This window comes from Nothoprocta perdicaria, unplaced genomic scaffold, assembly GCF_003342845.1.
Source record: "Nothoprocta perdicaria isolate Ctin4 unplaced genomic scaffold, notPer1 scaffold_69, whole genome shotgun sequence".
Lineage (NCBI taxonomy): Eukaryota > Metazoa > Chordata > Aves > Tinamiformes > Tinamidae > Nothoprocta > Nothoprocta perdicaria.
This window is the reverse complement of record NW_020455965.1, coordinates 3,533,380-3,555,396: the sequence shown is the minus strand read 5'-3', so window position 1 is coordinate 3,555,396 and position 22,017 is coordinate 3,533,380. Positions and strand designations below refer to the sequence as shown.

At 41.0% G+C, this 22,017-nt stretch overlaps 1 long non-coding RNA gene across 2 annotated transcripts in view; it reads left to right on the top strand.

Moving 5' to 3' along the window:
• The window catches only part of LOC112956958, a 78,714-nt gene extending 61,393 nt beyond the window's left edge, over positions 1 to 17,321 (top strand). For both annotated transcript variants that reach the window (XR_003251133.1, XR_003251134.1), the window contains exon 5: positions 15,739 to 17,321. This is a non-coding gene — a long non-coding RNA (uncharacterized LOC112956958). The remainder of the gene's footprint in view (positions 1 to 15,738) is intronic.
• Positions 17,322 to 22,017: the final 4,696 nt, after the last annotated feature.

Sequence of the window (22,017 nt, the reverse complement as noted above, 5' to 3'; positions counted from 1 at the left end):
GCTGGAGCAGCAGTAATTTATAAGCCAAATACTGGAGGTTTCATAAACCTTGTTTACTGTGGCGTTGAGAAAAAAAAAAAGTTTTCTAAAATTTTAAAAAATAAAACAAAGAAATAATGAGGACCAAACTGCTGTAAATCTTCCTTAGATGAGGTGTCTAGTGATAGTCTAGCGTTATAATTTTGACAGCAAACTGACACAGAAAAACAAAAATTAGCATTTACAAGAAGTCAGGAATAAGAAAACAGAGAGAAAACAGAAAACTGTTCTAACATGCTTTGTTTGTTTGTGCTAACAAAGGATTATGGCTTTGGAGAGAGGACAATGTGCCATCTATAAGAAACAGTCATTTTTGCAAATCCTCATTTTCCTAGGCAGCAATTGCCACCTGGCAGCTACTCTGTTGCCTGGAGAGGCAGCCCGCTACATGTTCTGCTGTGGTGGAAATCAGGTGCTTTGATAGAACATTTGGTAGTTGAGCACAGCATCCCCGGGGTAGAGTGTAAATGAAAAGGGAGGAGGGAGCCATGGATTTTCAGAGCCAGGTCCACACTTTGGCCTTTGGTGCTAACTAACTTCACAAGCTGCAAAGGGAGTCCCAGTGCCTCTGCTCGGAGGCCCACTGGAGGCCATAGTTTACCAGTTCTCATTTGGGCTTTGGCTCTTTGATCATCCTTCTCCCATCTGCTTGCAAGAGGCAGCAGTGTTTGATAAAAATGTTACTGTGATGGTAACATGGAAGAATTGGTGAATTTGTCCCTGACTTTAGGTGGAGTGTGTCTATGGTAGTATGGTTATTGTGCAGATAGGGCGTGGTGTGCAAGACGTTTTTTATGAGAAATTATTGCCCTTATTTATTTGTGAATACCTGCATGTAGTAAAATACTGTGCATTTGTAAGTCATGCACATTTTCTCCTTGGTAATGTTTATTTTAGTCCTAAGGAGACTGTGGGGAAAATAGCTTTGACCAGAGTGGCTGACTTCATCAGCAGAGGGGAGCTACCCAATCTTGCTGAGAGATTTTTAAGAAGGGCTTCCCAAGGCCAGCCTCCAGCAGCACATCATTGCAGCAATGGTTTTGACATTTGTAGTCCAGGAAGCAGTGGTATTCAAAGGGAAACACTGCCAGTGGGTTTTCATAAAAAGCTTGGTTCTTGGATTATTTGTGGGGGCTTGAAGCTTGTTGCGAGTTGTACAACCCTAAGCTTTCTCTTGGAAGGAATCCATCAGCCTACATGTGTCTTCCTTTTTCTCCCAAGGCACAACAAGCCGTAAGAACACTGCTTAGCTCTGCAAACTATCTGCAACCTCCCTTGCTGCAGCAGAACGGCTCTGGATCTTACCTAACACCCTCCCAGAACAGCCGTAATGAGGAAGGAGCTGGAGAGGGGAGAAGGAAATGGGGAGTGACGGGAATAAAGTCATGAAATTGGGAAGACGGACTCACTTGTTCTCTGTAATTTTCTTTCAGAAACAAACCAAAAATGCTGCTGGGCACACTGTGGCTTCATGAAAATTTGACAGAATTAGTTTCTTCTCTGTAACATAATTAATCCTTAGAGAAATAACTGGAGTCAGAATTTGTCCAATTCCAAAATCTCTCCTAAGCTGCCTCCATAGGTCCTTGTGTAAGTCTAGGCACAAAATGTAGGCAAGTGTAATTAGGATGCATGCAGATTTATGTCCCCAAGACACATTTTCAAATAACAAAATGAATATAAATATTGGATCTATGAAGAAAAAATGTCCATTATTAAAATCAACCCACAATCTTGTACTGTGAAAAAGCTTTCTTCTTCAATGCATCTGTTAGCCCTGCTGAGATTTTAAATTGGTGTTTGCCTAATGTAACTCTCAATTTCTGTTTAAAAAGAACATTCAGAAACATTAAACTTTTGTCTTGAGTTTTTAAAATACAAGAAAGCTAACATAATTGCAATACTAATTCAGAATTGTAAGCTTTTAATCTCTCCAGTAGTTGGCAGAGAAAGGTTATGTCTTTTCTACTCAAGTAGTAAAATATTTCCCTATATACATTTGCTTACATCTTCTCGACAGAAAAATCCTCATTCTTTCCTTTCCCTGGACCATTTGATATGGCTGTATAGCTTGTAACTACCTATGCTGTGCCAATTTGATCACCAGTCACTTTGCAGAGATTCTCTGTGAACTTCTTGAGTGTGTTAGAGGAATTTGGGAATTGAAGAACTTATGGAAATGGAATGCAAAGCTCAAATGTATGATGGTCTACCTTAAAGAACTTGTGAGATGCACAGGGAACAGTCTGACTGGGGAGATGTTCACACCAGGTTCAACAGAAAAATCCTCTGGATGACAAAAGGATGTCCTCTGTCAGGCTTGTGGTAGGAGCAAGTTGGCATGCAACTTTGGCATAAAAAACAGTGGATTAAAGGCCAACATCAAGTCCTATCTTGTGAAGAGAACAAGGCTCAGAGACTGCCTGAGGCAGTGTTCTTCGGGAGAAGCCAAGGACAGGATAATCAAAACAGGACTTAGCTGGAGTTCTTGAGTTAGGTGGGCTTATGTGAGCACAGTTACACATCTGGGAAGTCTGGGAAGAATGACTTCTTTGAACAGAAAGAGACTTTGGAGGGTTGCTCCTGCAGCAGAAGGAAGTAGTGAGGAATTTACATTAAATGCATTTTTGTGAGTTGTGTTAATTTATTGTAGTTGATTATTGATATTGCTAAACTGAATTGATAGGGCAGTCTTTCTTAGCACTCTTTTTCTTCTATTTCTTCAGCAAAATAGTAGGCATACTGGTGAACAAAGGAAATCTGCACATTTTGTTTGTACTTGTGGCTCTTCTTGCAGCGTCCAGAGCCATAGATCAGTTGCTCACGTTTAGTGACCTCCTGCCCAAGAGAGTAGGGCCTGTGGGTGGGTCCTCTATGACTGGCACTTGTACAGTGGTTAATCGAAGATGACACTGACCTGGCAGCCTTATAGGAATAGTATTTCCAGCAATTTGAACTGTTCCTGAGCAGTTTCTTCAATGTACTGTATTACATGTACAAACATTTTTCCATCGTCTTGAGCATATGTCCTAAATTTCCTCTCCGCTCTTTTTGTTGCATAGTTTTGATTGTAGCCAACAGCAAAGGTCAAAAGATATTTTACTGTTTCTTTTTCTGTGTTTATGTTAAGCTGAATCAATGGTACTGTAAAATGACTTGTTAAAAAGCTTATGCTACAAGACAACTGGTATAAAATGGAGCTGAGCTCCATCAGTTCAAAATAAATGGCCCAGGCAGGCCATGCGGTCTAAAGCACAGAGTACTGGCCTGGAATCCAAGAAGACAGAGTTCACATCCCTGGAGAGCTAGGACAGCTTTACTGGACAGCTTCATGAATTTAAATAATATGTTTCATCTTATTTTGCTTCATTTTTTTTTTCTGGGTGGGTAAAGTGATGCTGCATTTTAAAGTACTTCACACTTTCAGTTTTGTAAACATTCTTTGGTCATTCCTTTCACATCGAATATTAATCAGTGCAACTGACAGCTTAATTTACATTTTAGATTACACTATCTAGCAATAAAGTGTATCAGTGAACAGATTAATTAATTATGTTTACCCTGGATTAGAAGGTACCTTGTCCCACTACATAGTAGAACTAGCACTGAGTTTTGCTCTTATCACAGGGTTCAGTTTATTTCCTACATATGAAAGCAAATCAAATCTAGAAGTTGTGAACAGAATTTGGCTCTGTATTCATTAAAGAAAATTGCAGCAAAATAGTTATTCCTTTCTCTAAATCCTCAGGCAGTGCCAATATGCTATTAAATATTCTTAATATAAGAAATCAGCCCCATATTTTAGTTTTATGGCTATGTTCTTGGATTTATTCACATTTTATCTGGGCATTGTTTTAATTTCCTGGCAGTACATTAGAGTATGTCAAGATGCATCATATAAACACATACAGCCTACTATGACCTTGAGGCAACATGATGTGTATGTTGCATTGCATTAGCTATCAAAATATGTTCCTTATAGAGAACACTATCCACTACAGACAGAAAAATAGCATGGGTTGTTATGCATACTGTGCACATTTGGAAGCCATAAGCAAGCAATCTTGATAGATCTATAGCCAAATAACTTACATCTTTGTAAAGAAAATGGGAATAAGCTATAAGAGGAAAAAAAATCAAAATGGCTGTGCTCCATATGCAAGGTGACATCCGTTTCCTAAGAGCGAGTAGGAAATAGAGCCTTTTCCATGCCGCCTTCTTCAGCGTCAGATCTCATGCATGTGCCGCAGCATCTGGGGCGTTGATCGTGCCCCCCGTGCCCTGCAGACAGGAGTTGTCGCCTCGCTCAGGAGCGTTGCCAGCTCTGCTGCTCCTCACACAGAAGGGTTGCTGCAGGGGTCTGTGGAAGGGGCGCTCCCTCTTCCCCCCTTCCCACCCTTCCTACTGCTGTAATTTTGTGAGCTTCCTGGACTGGGTTCTGTTCTTGTTATCTGTGCCTGGTTTCTAGCCCAAACGTCAGCAGGGGTTGCCGCATGCTGCTGCAATATAAATGAGTAATGATGATAATAAAAGGTGTGGGAGTTGGTTGCCTGGAGTGTTATCCTAGTTTGCTAACTTTGTTTGAGAAACTAGTTTCTTCCTTGAATTATATGTTATTTTATGATATTAAGCCTAATGTTTTAAAGTGGCAAGGGCTTTCCAGCTGCCCCAGTTTTGGAAGGCTCAGCCCACGCCACTGAAGTAGGACAGGTTCCGCACTGGGATGGGGCTGCTGTCACTGGGAGATACAGGTTAGTGACACCTTCAAGAGGCAGCTGCAAGTGGATCCTAAAAGAGACATTCAGTAGGGGAGTGCTCTATTTTTAAATTTGGGCTGACATAGGTAATAATTGCACTCAAAACATTATGGGAGAAGAACATTATCAAGGTTGCAGAGCTCAGCACTCAAAGTTGGGAAGTGCTGCAGGTGAAGTTCTCTCTGCAACACTAGTTTGCTGCCTTCCTCAGGTGCATCAGTCGCAGACTATTTTTGCAGAGGACTTAAGTCGCACCTGGTGTTCAAAATGTATGACTTTAGTAAGTGTTCAGTGCATAGCTCAAACTCTGCAATGAAGGCAAGATTATTTCCCTGTGGGATTCTCCGTGGTATTCCACAGAGCAGGTCCTTACAACATGCATATACTGATTTATTTGTGTTTATAGCGCCCTAATAACAATTCTAGGCCTCATTACTTGCTGGTATAGGTAGAAAACTAAGGCAAAGAAGATTTAAGGTTATATACCCCAGAAATGGGGATGCCAAAGGTCATTTTTAATAGCACCTAGCAGCTACATAATGCAGATGCTGCTGACTTCCATTGCAATGGCCAGTGCTCATGCTCAGCACTTCCATATATTGCTGCCCCAAGGCTCAAGTCAGGCTCCCAGAAAATGAAGCCTACTCAAATGGACACCCTCAAAAAGCATGGTGGGAGTTTGCTGGCCCTTTCCTCAGGGCAACATCTAACAAAAAGACAAGACTCTTGTTCTTCATCTCAACATCTCCTGCTGCCATTCAAATTGCGCATTAAAAAACAGAATACTATAAGCAAAAGCCTTTTTCTCTTCTCTTCTCTTCTATGGCAAATGCACCCCAAACTAAATGAGGTAGGAATCTGAAGGACAGAGTAGTGCTCAGCTAAAGTATTCTTGATATACATTTACACAACAGGGCTATATTAACCCTGGATCCTATTTACTTTTGACATTTCCTAATGGATCTTTGCAATTGTAATTGCAAAAATGAGGTTTTTCTTTCAAAAAGCAATATGAAAACATTTTGCTATTCACATTGCTATGTGGTCTCATACTGGCAATATTCGATATCATTTGTATATTATATATTGAATATTATAGTTATAGAACAACAGTGCAGATTTTTTGAGCAAATATAGTAATTAAACAGGAAAAAATAAAGTAGATTAAACTGAGCAGTTAAAAGTTAATAAATTTTCAGATAAATAAGACCTTCTTCCAGTCTTGTATTTTTGGGCCATCTCAGCTACAATAACATTAATGCAGTGCTTGCTTCAAAAGTGACGTTACTCCAGCATTTTACAGAAAAGATTGTCAGATTTATATGTGGATAAAAAAAAGGTAAGCATCCTTCCTGAAAAGGGTAGAAATTGGTATTTAAAAAAAGTAAAAAACATCCTCCTGGGATAAATGTCTCTCATATGTCATGTCAGGCCAGATGAGGATTTAAGAAAGTTACATAGACTTAATACAGCTTTCCTAAATCGGAAAATACTGGTATGTTAAATTATGTGTAGTGTCACTTAATATTGCTGCAATTAACTTCCTGAGCGTTGATACAACTGGAAGTAAAAGCGAAGATTTTATGTTTTCTAAATATAGTTCTACCACAGGCTAACAGCTGCTTTTTAAAGCTTTATGTTCTTCAAGTATTTCAGTGATCTTCCAGTGAAGAAGGTTTTGTAAGGAAAGGTTACTTCTGAGCTCCATGTTAAGGGATTAATTCTAAAGATAGTTTTATCCATCACAGGCCAAATTACCTTCTGTCTGGACTGAATTTAGAGGTACTACCTAGCAAAAACTTGACACAAATCTACATAACTTTTTTATATTTCTTAAATGTATTCTGAGGCAACTGAGTTTCCATTACTACATGCAGTGGTGGAAGGGCAGCTTTTCACATCCTTTATCACAGATAGCTGGCAGATAACTGAGGCTGGTCTTTCACTGACACTTGAGTATTGTATTTTCCCTTTTTAAATCCTCAAGTTATTTTTGCTTCTAAAAGAGAATCCTAGCAAGGCCCTTGAAATAAAAAATGAGATGCTGAGATTCGAAATAATGGAAAGAGATACTTTAACGTATGATTCTTTCAGCTGGCTATACCAGTCAATTGCTACTTTTATTTACGCAAATAATACAGATTTTCAGACTTCTTTTAAGAATTTGTTTTCTTTCTCTGAATGGATGATTATCGGAATTGACACTGCTGAAAAGAACTGTTCAGAGATAGGACTCCAAGATTCCCCTGTACTGATCAGTTATCCACAAGTTATAAGAAGGGTAAGCATTTAAATATTCCAGCATCCAGATACAGTTGCTTTAGCACTGCTATGTTGTTTAAAGCTTAGGAAACATGGACCAAAGACTAAAGGAGTGAACCTCCTGACTTCACATCTTTATTCTATTTTAGTTCCTGGGATTTGTGTTGGAGAGGTAAAGGCATTAGCTGTTTTTGTTTTGTGAATAAAAGGTATCCGGTCTATCAAATCTGGTCTATATAATTATAAAATCTTTGAAATAAGGATAATACATCTGTAAAGTACATGGTACACTGACTCCAATTTAATACAATAAAGCTTTAAAGGTTGTGCTCTGTTGTTCAAAAAAAATTGTAAAAGCTCAGAGGAGAGCCAGAAAGATAACCAAATGCATGGAATGACTTTTGTATAAGGAATAAATAGATAGAATAGGACTTTTCAGCCTTGAAGAAACTGGGGATGTGATCCTACAGAGGTTATGATAATAGATTTATAGCATGGTGGGTGACCTGTGGAATAAAAAAACAATTATTCACTGTTTCTCAAACTAGGTAATGAGGAATCAAGCAGCAGGTTCAAAGAACCTAAGTGGCTGCTTTCTCAGATGCCCCTTAATTATCTTGTGAGCTCATTGCTAGAGGATAGTACAGAGAAAAAAAAAGTAAAAAGTAACATGAGTTTAAAAGCAGTTTGAGAGATTTAGAGAAAGCAAATCTATGAAGGGCTGTTAAGCCCGAAGATGCTACCTGTGAGGGAGGGAGACCTTGATCTGCAGTTTTCTGGAATCTAGTTGGGTAGACTGGGACAACTACGACTGGACATTCACCCTGTGAACCACTGGCAACAAATAATGGCAAAAGAATACCTGATTAGCTGGTCTTGTTCTGTTGGACCACTTCTGTGTCCTTTAACATTGCAATGTGGTAGGCCCTCACTGGACATCTCGTAAGGCAGTCTGGGGAAAATCTATTTTGTGCTAGTCCTGTCTGTCCCGACCCTGCTGATAGGAAAAGGAGTCTTACTGCTTCTCTGTGAGAGCCCAAAGATGGGATTGAGGTGGGTGTTTGGTTTCTTTTCTGCTGTTTTGCACCTGCTGCTGTGGAGGCAGGAGGTTGCAGAGCCCTGAGGGAGAGATTCAGCAGCTGCTGGGTAGATGGGGAGGGAGCTGGTCCCAAAAGCATATGTTCCCTGTCCTCGTGCCCACCACATGCATCTTCTACCAAAGCACTTCTGCTCTTGGCTGGCCTGGAGAAGTTCCAGCTCCTATCTCTGGCACCCTGTTAGGTTCAGCTGCTCCGGCAACGTGGATGCAGTTTTACATCCATATGAACACAGCCTCTCTTACTCAAGAGTTAAATTGTCTGCAACCAGCAGAACAGTAAATTGTCTGAAAATAGAACACATATTGTCACTGTCAATTTTTTAAACCACTGCATTTACACACATTGCAGAGGGCTTCATGTGAACAAAATAAATATAGACTCTGTCATTCTTCTTCTCTTGCTAGTAGTGGGTGATCAGAAGTTAAAATTCGAAAGAATGAGAGGGACAAAATATACTTCTGACTGAAAAGGTCCAAAAAGAAACACTGAGTATTTAAAAGGAGAAAAAACAATTGAGTGCTGCAGTACCAACAGAGAATCAAAAGCTTCTGCTTCTGAGCATTAGCACCAAGCAAGCACGCACATTGTGCTGTGTATCAGAAAAATGGATTGTGTACACAAATAGGCCATTCTAAACCAGTGAGCATTAGCCTGAAATTTCACCCTGCTTGGAAAATTCGTCATCTCTAGATCTGACAAATTTGGAGCTGGAATCATAAACACTCCCCGTCCTGTTTTAGATAGGCTGCTATTTTTGATCAATGGCATATTCATCTGAATGCGTCTTATATAGAGGGGAAAAGGCTGTGTATTAAAGGCTGACTTGCTGCTATTGCACCCAGGTTTGAACATATGCTGAGGCTATTCATTTCCCGAACAGCAAAGCCTGTAGAGAGCTAGGCTTGTACCTTAAACTTATATTTCTTACTGGGATTTCTGAGCCCTGCTAAGGGAGACTTTGTTATAGGTGGAGGAGCCAAAGGCTATTTATGAATCTATGGATAGATCTCTGAGTACTGAAGCAGTAAAGGAGAGTCTCTAGCAAAAGTTTGTTATTTATTTATCTTTTTTTCTGCTACAGATCATAACTTTTTTATGAGGATGGGGATACTTGTATTCAAAATACTCAATTTCTTTATAAAGAACTTAGGTATCGGGGATATTTCAGAGCTGTGCATTGCCCCAGAGACATAAATGAAGAGGGAGAAGGTAAATCGGCTGAGAGTCCTTTATGTCTCCTGCTTTCTGAGCTGCCGGGGGACAAAAACAGTTGCCAGGGCAAAGAGAAATGGGCTGGGGTGGGAGCCAGAAAGAGCCCTCATGTGCGCGACTGATTTGGATGCTGCCCTCTCAGAACTGCCCCTGTAATTCAGGGGACATTTTGCTGCTGCTGTTACTCTTGCCTCTCCATTATCCTGGAGGAGATCTCATGCTGCTAAGCCCTTTGCAAATATCCTCGCTCTAGGACTATAAATAGCTTGTATTTCCCACTGACTAAAACCTGCCAGCATAGCAACAGTCTGACTTGGTTTTCCTGCTTGAGGAATACATAAGTGTTTGTGTCTTCTCTCCAGTGAGATTTCACTTTGCTTTAGGCACTGGTTTAGGCACTAGTGGTGGAGTATTTTTGAACCTGACTCACATTTCTGCTCTTTCTGGTCACTTTTCTCCTCATCAAACCCCCTTCCCTGGGCACCTTTCTGTGCCTCCCCTCCCTTTCTCTTACGGAGGTCTCTCCCTTTCTCAGGTATCTTTGCTCTTCTGAATTAGTTTCCCCACATCCTATTTTGATTTCTCTGCTAGTCATATGCACAACACACTGTCGCAACAAAGTACAAGCTGCTTTGTTTAAATGCACCTTTAATGCAACTTCTAATGGTCCCAGGGCTTGTGTCTTTCTTTTCTTTCACTTGGTCTTACCTTGCATTTATATGGTGTCTTTCAACACCATGAAATCCATCTCTTTTTACAAATAAATGCAAATGTGTGTCCCTGCACTCGCCAGTGCTGCTGAGCAGCATCTTGACTGACAGCCAAAAGCATGCTGTGTAAGTACGGCTTAGGCAGAGCCTTCTCCGGTCAGAACTGCACAAGAATTGTAAATGGGTCCAAAGTCACCACACAAGTAAGAATATGCCAATATGCCCTTAAAGAAGGGCCCCTAGGATTGCTAACAAGCACAAACATGTTAGCTAAGCTTGCTTTCCTCCCACAGGCTGCCAACAGCAGACCAGTATCCCTGTTTTAAAGCTATCCTCCTCATCTTGCTTGAGGGGCTGTCCAGGACTTGAGCCAAGCACACAACTCTCCTTTTCTTCCCAGTCTATCCTAGCAGGACAAAGCTGTTAAAAGGACTTGTAATGAGGACAGGAAAATATTCCAATTGACTATCATGTTCAAGGGGAGTTAAATCCTCGAGGAGCTTCTCTTCCCTGCTCGGTAGTTTGAGCACTTTTTGTGAGATAAGGGAAGGCGTTGGGATCCAGCAGCATCTGAACTTACACTCTGCTTTGTGTGATTTCTGTGCCCTCTTCAGTTTGCTAATCAAAACAAGTTTCTGTTGTGTATTTCTTATCCCCAGAAGGTGGAACTATCCTCAGAAAATTAAAGCTCTCTTATCTGTTAATGTGTCAGCACATCTAATAGCCTGGGGACCGTAAACAACTTTAAATATCAAAACAATTTAGCTGGCGATTGTCTGCGATTACGGATTAAGAATACGAAATTTGTACGTGCTGATATCCAAGCTAGATTGAACACGGGGAGCCGGATCGTCAGCTAATGTAAGCAGGGGGAGCTCAGGGGAGGGATGACGCTTTGTACAAGCTGAGCCTCTGACCCTGGGAGCTTTTCAGAAGTTCTTGTTTCTTGTTTCTGAAAGCACCAGATAACACACGGCAGCAGGGAGATGATGTATGGAGGGTTTAGGGCCCCCGCAGAGCCCGGTCGTCGCTGGCTCCCCCGGGTGTGCAGGGACACCACGTTCTGCCGCGTGCGTCTTGCCGTGCAGCCTGCACAGGGACCTTATGAATAACGACTTAGGAGTGAAGGGATTTAAGATTACTTGGGAGTGAAAGGATTTAAGATTACAGAACTTTTTCAAGAGCAAGTCAAGGTGCCGGCATGTTCAAACGCTGTCAGATATGCCAGGGCAGGTGCTTCTTGAAGGATGTGCTTTGTATCTTCAATGTGACAGCGCCTACTGCAGTAAATTAACATACGTGCACTTGCTGCTGCCTTTTCCAAACCCTACCGCCAAGTGATCACCTTCAGCTCAGTCACTAGTCACCCCATGAGTGACCAGAAGAGTAGGAATTATTTCTTCCTCCCAGAAATACGCTTGACTGTTTGCAACAATAGTGACATGCAATAAGCCCTATAGACTGGTGGACATAGAGGTGGGTATGTTTTATAGCACTGTTGGATTTGGCGTTTTTTTCTTAACTAGTCTTTGCTGAAAGTATTTCTATGGCCTCTCTATTATTATAGGTCATTTTATGACATATACTAGACAATTATTCTATTAATATTCTATAATAATATCATACAGAAGAGAAAGTAGATTTCCCACAGATGCATAAGGAGACAGTAGTAGTGCAAGGAGCTGAATATCAGATATATGTCCTAGCCACTGAACTATCCTTTTTCTCCTCTGAGCATCACAAAATACATGCAATAATATATTTTTGAAAGATTGATATTAGGTTAATGATAAATCTTACAAAATGAATAAGATGGCATTACTTTTGATGTGGCAGAAGGGAACTTACGTGATGAAGTAGTGTTAAAAGAGGACACCTACTTAGAAACTGAAACAATTATTGTTGCTTATCCATTAGGGCCATATATTTTATTGGTTTTATCAGTAGTTCTGGATAAGGAAAAGGAATGTTTCTGGCAAATATGAAGTTCCATCAGAGAAATATGGAGATGTGTGCTACCGGAGTATTAAAAATACAAAGCAATGTCATATTAGTGAAATTACCTGAAAAGTAATAAAGGCTGAAAAAGATATCCTGAAAGCCAAAAGGTTTTTGTTTGTTTGTTTGTTTTTAAATTAGGATAATTAGACTAAAACTGACAGCAAATGATTTCTCAGCAGCAAGAAACATGCGCAAAATCAACCCAGCCAAAACAGTCCCCTAAGCATGACAGCATGACAGGCATATAGAAGGTTAAAGGCTCAAACTTGCCATGAGGAGAGTACTACTCTTCTCCCACAGTCAGTCCTTAAATGTAGAGAAGTTCTAGTCTAGTCCTGTCATGCCATGGGCTGAAATTATCCTTTATTGCTCATAGCACATGAGAGACTCTTGCAATCCATCTCCAGGTGTAGTTTCATCCAGAAAAGATGTAGGCTACGTCACCAAGTGAGCAGCACATAAATGTGGCTGGAGACAGAGGTAACTACCCAACAAACTGCACTGTGCGTTGTCTCCTCCTTGCTTGCAAGGCTTGCAAGCCTCCTCCTTGCTCCCCTGCCTCTCTAGGTCATCCTGACCCAACCCAGCACCTCATGTAAACGTTTCTGTGCATTAGGCAGAGCACTGAGGAGCACTGAAGACCTTCCCCTTCATTTAAGGATCCTTAGTGGGACAGAAATAACCTAGCAGCATGAGTCACATTGGTGTTGCTCAGATTTGAAGCTTCTCAGTACGTCTTTGCTAATAATTAGCACTTGCTAAGCGTATAAAAACAATTGTACCACATCACATCAGAGACTGGGTAGCCTGGATCCTCTCTGCAACAGTAGCCAGCAATGAGGGCTTGGGGAGCATTATACGAACAAGACAAGCACACTGTGATGCCCAGGATACTTTCTAGCTTCCAAAAATTGCACAAATGAAGGACTTCCTAAGCCAGAGGCTAATCTTTTAATTTAATCGTCTTTGATACCTTTTCGCTTTTGTGAATCATCTAGCTGCTCTTTGGATTTATGTTAATTTTAGCACCTACAGTGTCCTGCAGGAACATGTTCCTGAGTTTCACTGCATGCTGTGCACTCCTGATTTATTAAAAGATTGGGTATGTCCATTGCAGGTGTTCAGCTGCCCTTAAAGAGCCTCTGCTCACATTGATTTCAGAAATAGGATTACTAAGGAGTGTAGTGCAGAGGCACCGTATCCAAGTTATCAGTGTGAGTAGGTACAATGTGCATGCAAATACATCCAAACTGAGGCCAGACTTCTCTGTGTGAATTTACATGTGAGGACACTGGGATCCCTTCTCTTGCTCAAGTTTGGCTTGTGGAATCTTTGTGTTCCAGCCTGGGATTTTATTTGAATGTATTCGTGATTTTTCAAAAAAGCAGTGATAAGGAAACATTTGGCCAGAAGGCAGGCTTCTCAGTTACTGAAGAGGACGCAATATCCAAATGACTCAGGGGGTTGTGGGTGAAGTAATAGCTACACATGATAGCTTGGGATGTGGGTTTGTGGTCCGATGCCACACAGCCTCAGAGCTTTTGGCCTGTGAGGTTAATGTAAATGACTTTGGTAGGAAGCCTCCTGAGACTTTCCAGAACCACTTCTCTTGTTAAGATTTCAAAGATTGTGCAGTGACAACTAATAAACTAGGATTCCTGATAGATGTGAAGGTGCTGCGAGGGAGGTGGGACAGTCCTCCTCAAATGCTGCTAAGTGCAGAAATACTGAAGCCCTTCTGCTGCCAGAAGAGGTTCCACGGTGATGGGACAGGAGAGTTCCTGAAGACTGAAAGAAAACATGAAGTAGGACGGTAGGAATAAGTATGCCCTGGGAGATATGTAGTGCCTGGGAAGCCCCGCTCTGTTGGAGGAGGTTATCAGAAGACCTGCTGGATCAGTGTGCTCTGGTGTCTGATACACTGTCCATCTTGGTGCCCCCTGTTCGTGCTGACTTGTGTTTGCTATGAGTGTCCTCGGGTTACTGAATGTCTTGTTTTCTGCTGAATCACTTGATGATACTGAGACAAAATACATAAATGTCAATGCAAGTGTAAGTAAGAAGGTCAACAGCACCTCTGCACCCCTCCACTGCTACCTTACCACTAATCACTGGTACCTACTGGGATTCAACCATGAAGCCCTTTGGGAAGGTGTCAACCGTAACTCACTGCCTTATATAATGAAGAACTTGCAGAAGCTACAAAATATGGATTGATTCACCTGGATTCTTTTTTTTCCCTCTCATTCTCTGTTCTATAATTTCCTCACCTCCTCTAGACCTTTCCATCCATCCATCCATTTTTGTTCTCTGATCACTCTACTGCAGCTCTCAGCTGAAGGTCTCGGTGCAACTGCAATTCCTGGTTCCTGTGCTGTGTTGCCCATTGCAAGAGAGCCTTGCTATTCCATGCCCTCTCCTATGCCATGCCGTGTCGTGCCATAGGAGAGGGCGCCAGGGTCCCTTCTGTCCCTGCTCAGCCAAGCTGAGTGTAATCAAGGATTTTAATGCACAGATTAGTGGAGAGAGGAACTGGAGAAGTGCCTGCTCCCTCTTCGTCTTTGATTAAAACCTACCATGAGCAGGAGCTGTTTGGTGGGCTTTTTTGTTTGTTTGTTTTCTGTTTTCTGCTGCTGCTTCCTGCAGCAGAAAAGTCAAGGAATAGGGAGATAACAGCAGAGCTTGCACCCAGGGCCTGGCAGATTAGTTTGCTTTCAGAAACAAACCCAACTTTTTCACTTTTCTCGGCAGATTTGGATCTACCACTACATCCAAATTTTCAGGGTTCGTTGATGGCAAGCACAGTTGAACAGAGGTTGTTCATTTCTGAGTTGAACAGTCAAAGGTTTGCACAGGTTGTGGTGCCTTGCTGGAACAGCAGAGGAACTTCTTTATCCCTACAGATGTATCCAGAGACAGGGTGGGTCCCAAACTTGGTGAATCTTCCTAATTAAGTGGTTTGCAGGCAGGGGCTGCTGCTTAGGAAATGGCAGCATCCTCCCTGCAGGCAGATCAATACACTTTGGCTGACTGCACTGCAAGAAACTTTTCATCGTGCATTAGGAACAAGGAGAGTAAAAGCCAAGATGGATGTTATTTTGGGTTTGCTTTTATTTTGAATTATTTATTGGGAAGTCACTGTTGTCTTCCTTCTTCTCAGGAGACAAAATGTCTTTGTCTGCTTGTTTTACATATTAAAAAGAAGGAAAGTCTTCCTAGCTGTATTTCTCTCACTTGCTTCTTGGTAGTGAGGTATAAATCTAGAGTCTCCACAAGTTTATGAGAGTGTCTCCCGCTGCCCTAGTACAGGTAAAGTCCCCACTGACGCCACTGGGAATCACACTTTGTTGATACATTTCTACCCACTTTTATAACAGGCTTTGAAAGCACATTGCAGATGAATTATATGTGCTGTGAGTGACTGCTGGCATGTAAGCAGAGGGTATTATGGATGGTTAAAAGACATCTACAATCTAGCTGAACTATCACTTTAATTAAGAACTTAACAAATGTCTGGAAAAGATTATGAATCTCATTTTAAGAGAATTCTTTATATCAAATATTACTGGGCAAAAATTCTGCAACTGGCTCCTGTATTAAGATCATCGTAAAATGTGAACTAATAATCTGCTCTGATATTTTTCTTCCTAATTCTAGGTTATCCTGAAAGGGCAGATAAAGAAACTGGCCACCAAGATGGTAATCACTAGTGGAAATGATGAAGACAAAGGCAATCAAGAAAAGGAAAGCAAAGAAGAAACCATCCTGGCAATGCTTGGAATTATTGGGACAATCCTGAACCTCATTGTGATCATTTTTGTGTACATTTACACGACGTTGTAAACTGGAAGGAATGCAAATGGGACAGATAAAGTGGCCATTAAGGGTGTCAACAAACACTGCTGACTATTGACAAATTGTTTAATCAGAATTGACTCTGTATTATATTAACACATCATAAAAGCACTGCCTGCAGGCAGAAAAGGATGAAGCACAAGTAATTTAACAGGACTTTTTCACATAGAAACAAGCCAAACTCTTCTGTCCTGCTCTCTTCCTTTTGTTTTGGTCCTTGGTATGGGGGGAAATGATGACAGTTGTGTAAGTAGTAGCTTTGAAGAAATCCACCAGGAATATATTGTTTTAACACAATTAAAAAACAAAAAACAACAAAAAAATGTACACTATATACAATTAGAAATGTATACCATATATCTGCAAAGATCTAACTCAAAGATAGCTGCATAGCAGAGATTGTGTGTCCATTAGGTCATATGATTTTTTCTCTTGCTTTTTACTTTTACTTGCATTGAATCTGACAAGCTTTTTATTTAGAATGAACATATGGTGCAATCATGAAAAAAAAAAACAATTCCATTGAGCAAGATCTGCCTAAAACTGATAAAACATAGGGAAAAATACATTCCATGGTTATTTTTCCTTTCTCATTTGCTTAACATCTGTGTCTGTTAATACCAATGTTTATAAAAATATATTTTTAATAAATGTGCTATATTTTTAGCATGAACCAAATATTCGGAGACACTTGTATTCATGCAGCAAGATTTTGTTTGATGAAGTGCCCTTTTTTGACAATGGATGTTATTCTTCTCAGCAATTATATAGCAGTCGTGTTTGCAGCCCTCTCATTGTAGTCTGAAGCAAACTCACATCATGCTCATATGCACGACTTGAAGTTGGACTGTCAGCTGAAAAGCATTGCTGTTTAATATGGGAAATAGGAAAACACTGAAAGGTGACCTTTGGAGACTGATTGCAGAAAGAAGGCTCTATTTATAGAAAGAAAAAAGCAAATGAAAGGGATATAAAGGCGTCTTAAAAACAAAAATCACAGTATTTATGCCTTCCTGATCTGATCACACTCTCTAAGTACTTATATTTAGAGAAGCGAGCAAAGGTTTATGCAGCTGCACAGAGAGATTTGTAAGAACCTGTAGTGAGGAGCTTAAGAGAAATCCAGATTGTAAATACAGAGTACACTTTAGCTGTGAGGATAGGCAAGCATTTACACTTCTTGGACATGTGCTTTAACTGAGCAGGGTGCAGTGAAATTCTTTGACTTGTGTTTTTGTCAGGAATGTACAACGGGTGATCACCATTTTTCTTCAGAGTTTTAGTACATCTGAATATATGATGCATTAAAATTATGAGACCTCAACTCTGCCTCAAGGTGCCTAAATATGTTTCCTATTAACTCTGAAAGATCTTTTTAATAAAGAAGGGGCCAATTAATTGTTTGCTGACTTGTGGCTTGACCTATGTCCCCAGATGCCTGATGGGGACTGCCACTGAAGTCCACTGGAGTTGATCCAAGTCTGTTTCTGGTGTCGCAGTGATTTCAGTGATCAATCCTGTACCCCGGTAGCAGTAATGAACCTTTCACTGCTTTCCTGAGGCTAGGTCTGGTTTCAAAATGCAGAATTTCACTGAAGGACTTAAATGCAAGTCTGAAAAAACTCCGGGAACACCCCTCATAACAGAGATGTTTGGTTTCTTGTGATATCACACACTTGATACTAAAACCACTAGGAGAAAAGGTCAGTGAATAGATTAAAATGAAATCCAATACTAAACTGGGAAAAAAAAAGAGCAAAAATAATCTTATGAAAATGAAAACATGACAGAATAATAGATCCATGGAAATGCAAGCCGAAAAAAAAAAATGAGGAAAGATTTAGCAAGAAGAGAACAATGCAGAGAGAGGGGACGGAGCCCGCCTGAGTGTTCATTAATGTTCAGACACTGTCAGTAGAGCTGCAGGTCTTGTGGGGACAGTGAGAAACATTAGTGACAGCCCAGTGGAGCTGAATGAGGCTTGTCTTGCCTTTTTTCTTTTTTTTTCTTTCTTTTTTGTTTTTTTTTTTTTTTTTTAGAATTAAGAATCTCTGATTTTTGCTTATCCCAAGTAAGAACAAAATGAGTAAAATATATTTGCCTCCGTCCTGCAGTTTTTCTTCTGGGGAAACTACGACTATTTTCAGCACATGGCCCTGACCTTGGCAGTGATGTCCCAAAGCACACCTGAAAATATGCCTGACATCAGGGTAATCCCAGCCTTGCCCCTCATGCTGGGCAAGCCACTTGGCATAAGTTTCTCTTGGACCTCTCCACCTCCTGCTGCAGCAAGCACACCAAGAAACCCGTCAGAGCTTTGATGCTCCTTCTAGAGAGGACACTTGGGAAAGCAAGGAGCCACAGTTGAGAGACTAGCTCTGATGCCTGCTACTTATTCATCCATCGTGTGATAATACTCATCTTCTTCTTGTGCTTATGAAGGCGCTTAATGAATGACTGTTCACTGAGTATTTTTATTAATATTGCAAATTAACTCTCAATGTTGTAAAGCAGCATATAGCCCCTCATCCCACTAGCAGCTCTTGCTGTTCATTGTGCTGGCACTTCTTTGCACACTGGGCTGGCAACTGCACCCTACGAAAATACTAGCTACGGTCCAGACATGCCTAAGCCTGACTGATGGGTCAAGAAACCTTGAGGAAACTTCGTTTATTCTTCCTTTCCCAAAAGAAGACCCACTGGGAGAATAATTTCCCGTTTGGAGTGTGCTGCATTTCACTTCTGAGCAAAGGCTCCTGTTTACTACAGCAAATGCAGGGTGCCCAGGTGCCACACTGTGTGTTCAGCAACAGCGTGCTCCATGTCTTGCCACAGTGCTGTTATTACGCTTTGAAATAGGAAGAAAGCTTAATCCCATTCCATAAAAAGTTTAACACTTAATATTTTAATTTTACTGGTTTCTGTTCACAGATAGTTCTAGAAATATCCTGGGGCAAGCACTGCTTAAGTAGATTCATTAAGTATTCATTTCAATAAAAACAAAGGGTTTCCTTTGAGGACAATTTCTTTACCTTTTATTTGGTATTCATGAACACTGATATGGGAAAAGTATGTTTTCAAGAATGACTGTGAAAGGGAAATGTTTTATAGAAGAATCTGAAAGTACGTCTACTCAGGCAGATGCACACAGGCTTGTTTTCTGCTGCATGTCAGTGGGAGCCAAATTAGCCTAATGTCTTTTTATATGAGCAGCTGTCAGCATGCACTTACACGAAACGTTCAACTAGGTAACATATATACCAAGGGTACCTTATAGTCAGTAACTACAGTATAAATGGATGACTAAAACCTCTCATTACAGGTGCTGAATAGTAAATCTGCTTTGGCAAGTAAAAAGCTAATAGTTTCATTTCTGGCTTGACTTGTAGGTGATGCAAATGGTTTCCAAAGTAGTTTTTTTAATGAGCTATTGCTACGTCAGTAACAGGAATCTTTATGTCTGCATGTAACTGAGTAGAATAAAATGATTATCCAGTACCTTAATACGATATGAAAATCAAAATCTTTTTCCTCTGTAACCTAAAGGATATCATTGTATTCTTAAATTATCAGATACAGTTTGATGGTTTGTATTGTGAGAATGAAAAATTGTTTTCTGAAGGTCTGCATATGACCAAGAGGTGTCATTCTCCCTGCGAACGTCTGCTGTGTTGCCTGCATGGAACCATGAGCACAGAAGACTCAAATACAAGAAGACAAAATTATTTTAAGTATGTTATACACACAACTAAGGAGAAAGTAGAAAGAACAGCAGCAGCTCTCATCTCTATTTCCTATAACTACCACTAAAATTTTATTAAATCAGGATTCCTGCATTTTTATGGAAATAGACCTTCTGGTGTGCTGTTGCAAAGGTCGATCTCACCTACTGTTTGCTCCATCCTCTTGCACACCTGTACAAATACTTGGCCTGTTGAAGCTGGGGACATTTTTAATAAGCGCTCTGGTTAAGAGCTACTTTGGGATTCTGCAGACATGAAGCTGCTTTTTTTTTTTTTTTGGTTTACTGTGGTGTAAAATTCTAGAATGGGTCAGAGTTGTGTTATTTTAAGGATAGTTAGTAGTTGTTTTCGTGTTTTGGTCTGACAATTCAGGGGATGGCCAGCTGGTTTAATTCCCTTGCTCCTCTTTCTCCCCCCAAACTAAGATTTTCATTCAGCAGACATCCAAACAGTAAAAAAACTTGGGCCAAATTCTGATAAAACTTTGGTATGGAAATGTTGCTACTGTTCTTCATAGGATATAAAGCCCGAGGGTCTTATTCTTCCATTTAATCTGTATCTAGGAGAATCCCAGGTTCTTCAGTGTCTCATCCAGTGAACAGTTCTCCTATTTCTGGGTAAGAAGCTGACATTTCAGGGTGTTATGTGAGATATGCAGGGCACCTAGCCCATAGAGGGGAATGTGAATTAAAAAGTAACTGGTTTAAAACTCTAGAGAGGCAGCATTGCAAAAATTTCTAATTAAACATTGAAGATTTGACTCAAATGCTCTGTTTCTGGCTATGCAGTTTTTGGACAAAAACTGTTGTTCCTCAGAAAGTTTCTGAAAGAAATATGTCTAAATAAAAGAAAGAATCTCATTGAAAAAGTTTCAGGAGCAATTTCAGCAGCAGCCTTCCAAGGAAAACACTGACCGGGCCTCCAAGTGACCCTGGCAGGCTTCCCGAGAGCACTTTTTGGCAGCCTATGAGCACACTGCACAAACCTGTAAGCAGCTCTTGTCTGCTCAAGGGAATTTTCCTGCTTTGGAGAAGAATGGCACAGATTGAAGATTTACAAGGATTTAAGGAACAGTACATAATGCATTCAGCAAAGAGAATACTCTTCACCTTTATTTCCAGTCTACAGGCATTAAAGCAGATACCCTGCAGAACCTGCAGGGTTTCCATGAGTGGCTATGCACTGCGGAGGCTCTGCACAAAGGTCTTAAAAACCCATAATAGATTTCCTTCCTCCTTAATGATCCAAGAGAAACAATACCTGTGCAGTGTGGAAACCTCCTCCGAGCTTAAATTCCGCATGCATCCACAAATCTATCTACATGTGAGCTATATGATATCCAGTAAGACATTCCTAGTATTGAGCATTAGGCATCTTTTCTATGGCCAGTTATGTCCAGCCAGAAGGGCTAACTCAGGGGCTTTCAAGACCACCATGCCTGTGCAGCTGTGCTGGCTGAACTGGAGGACCAGGCAGATGTGAACCTTCCTAGTTTTGGCTTGCTACCCTTTCTTTCGCCACACTGGTGACAGTTCACATGTTCTCAGCATCTGAATCTCTGGCTTCTCAGCTCTGAGGCAGGGACAGCTTCACCCTATGTCCCCTCTAAGTGGGTCTGTCGCTCCCAGAGCAGGAAAAAGCCTGTGTACCACTGAGGATCCAGGAGAAAACTGCCCAGCTCCTGTCTTGGCTGTCACAGGGGCCAACACGGCACAGGGCTCCTCTGCAGGTTGCTGATGAACACACAGGCTGCCCTTGGTACCAGTGGGAAACTGGACGTGACTTCTGGGAATAGGCTGAATCTGGCCCCCATGGTAGGGATTTACTTGAAAGCCTGGATGTCAGCTTGAGCTATGGGAGCAAAAGGGAAACCTTACCTTGTTCATAGGATGTGCTTAAATATGTTCACAACACTGTGTTCCCTCCTTGTGCAAGCAGTGTAAATTCATATTAAGATGATCTGGGGCTCTAGACACACCATTTCTGACCTTCTTAGCAGTGACAGACTTTACTCCACAGGGATGAGGAAATTTGGGTTTGACTGCCTTAGTCCCCTAGTATAAGGAGCAAAGTCTGCTCTTGCAAGGCAGAGACTGCAGCAGGAGCATCTATTTCATGCTGCTGACAGCGGGTAACCTCTGACAGAAATTTTTTTTGCCCCTTGCCCTCCCATCATCCCAGATAATTTACTATTGCAATGGAAGGGAACTGCAAATTTATTGTCTGTTCCCTGCAGAGTCAATCACCAATTAGTCTCAAGTTGTTTCATGATACTGAGGTGCTGATACATGGACTCGTCCCCAGGAGCTGGGGGTTCAGGAGTAGCCCTGTCATCGTT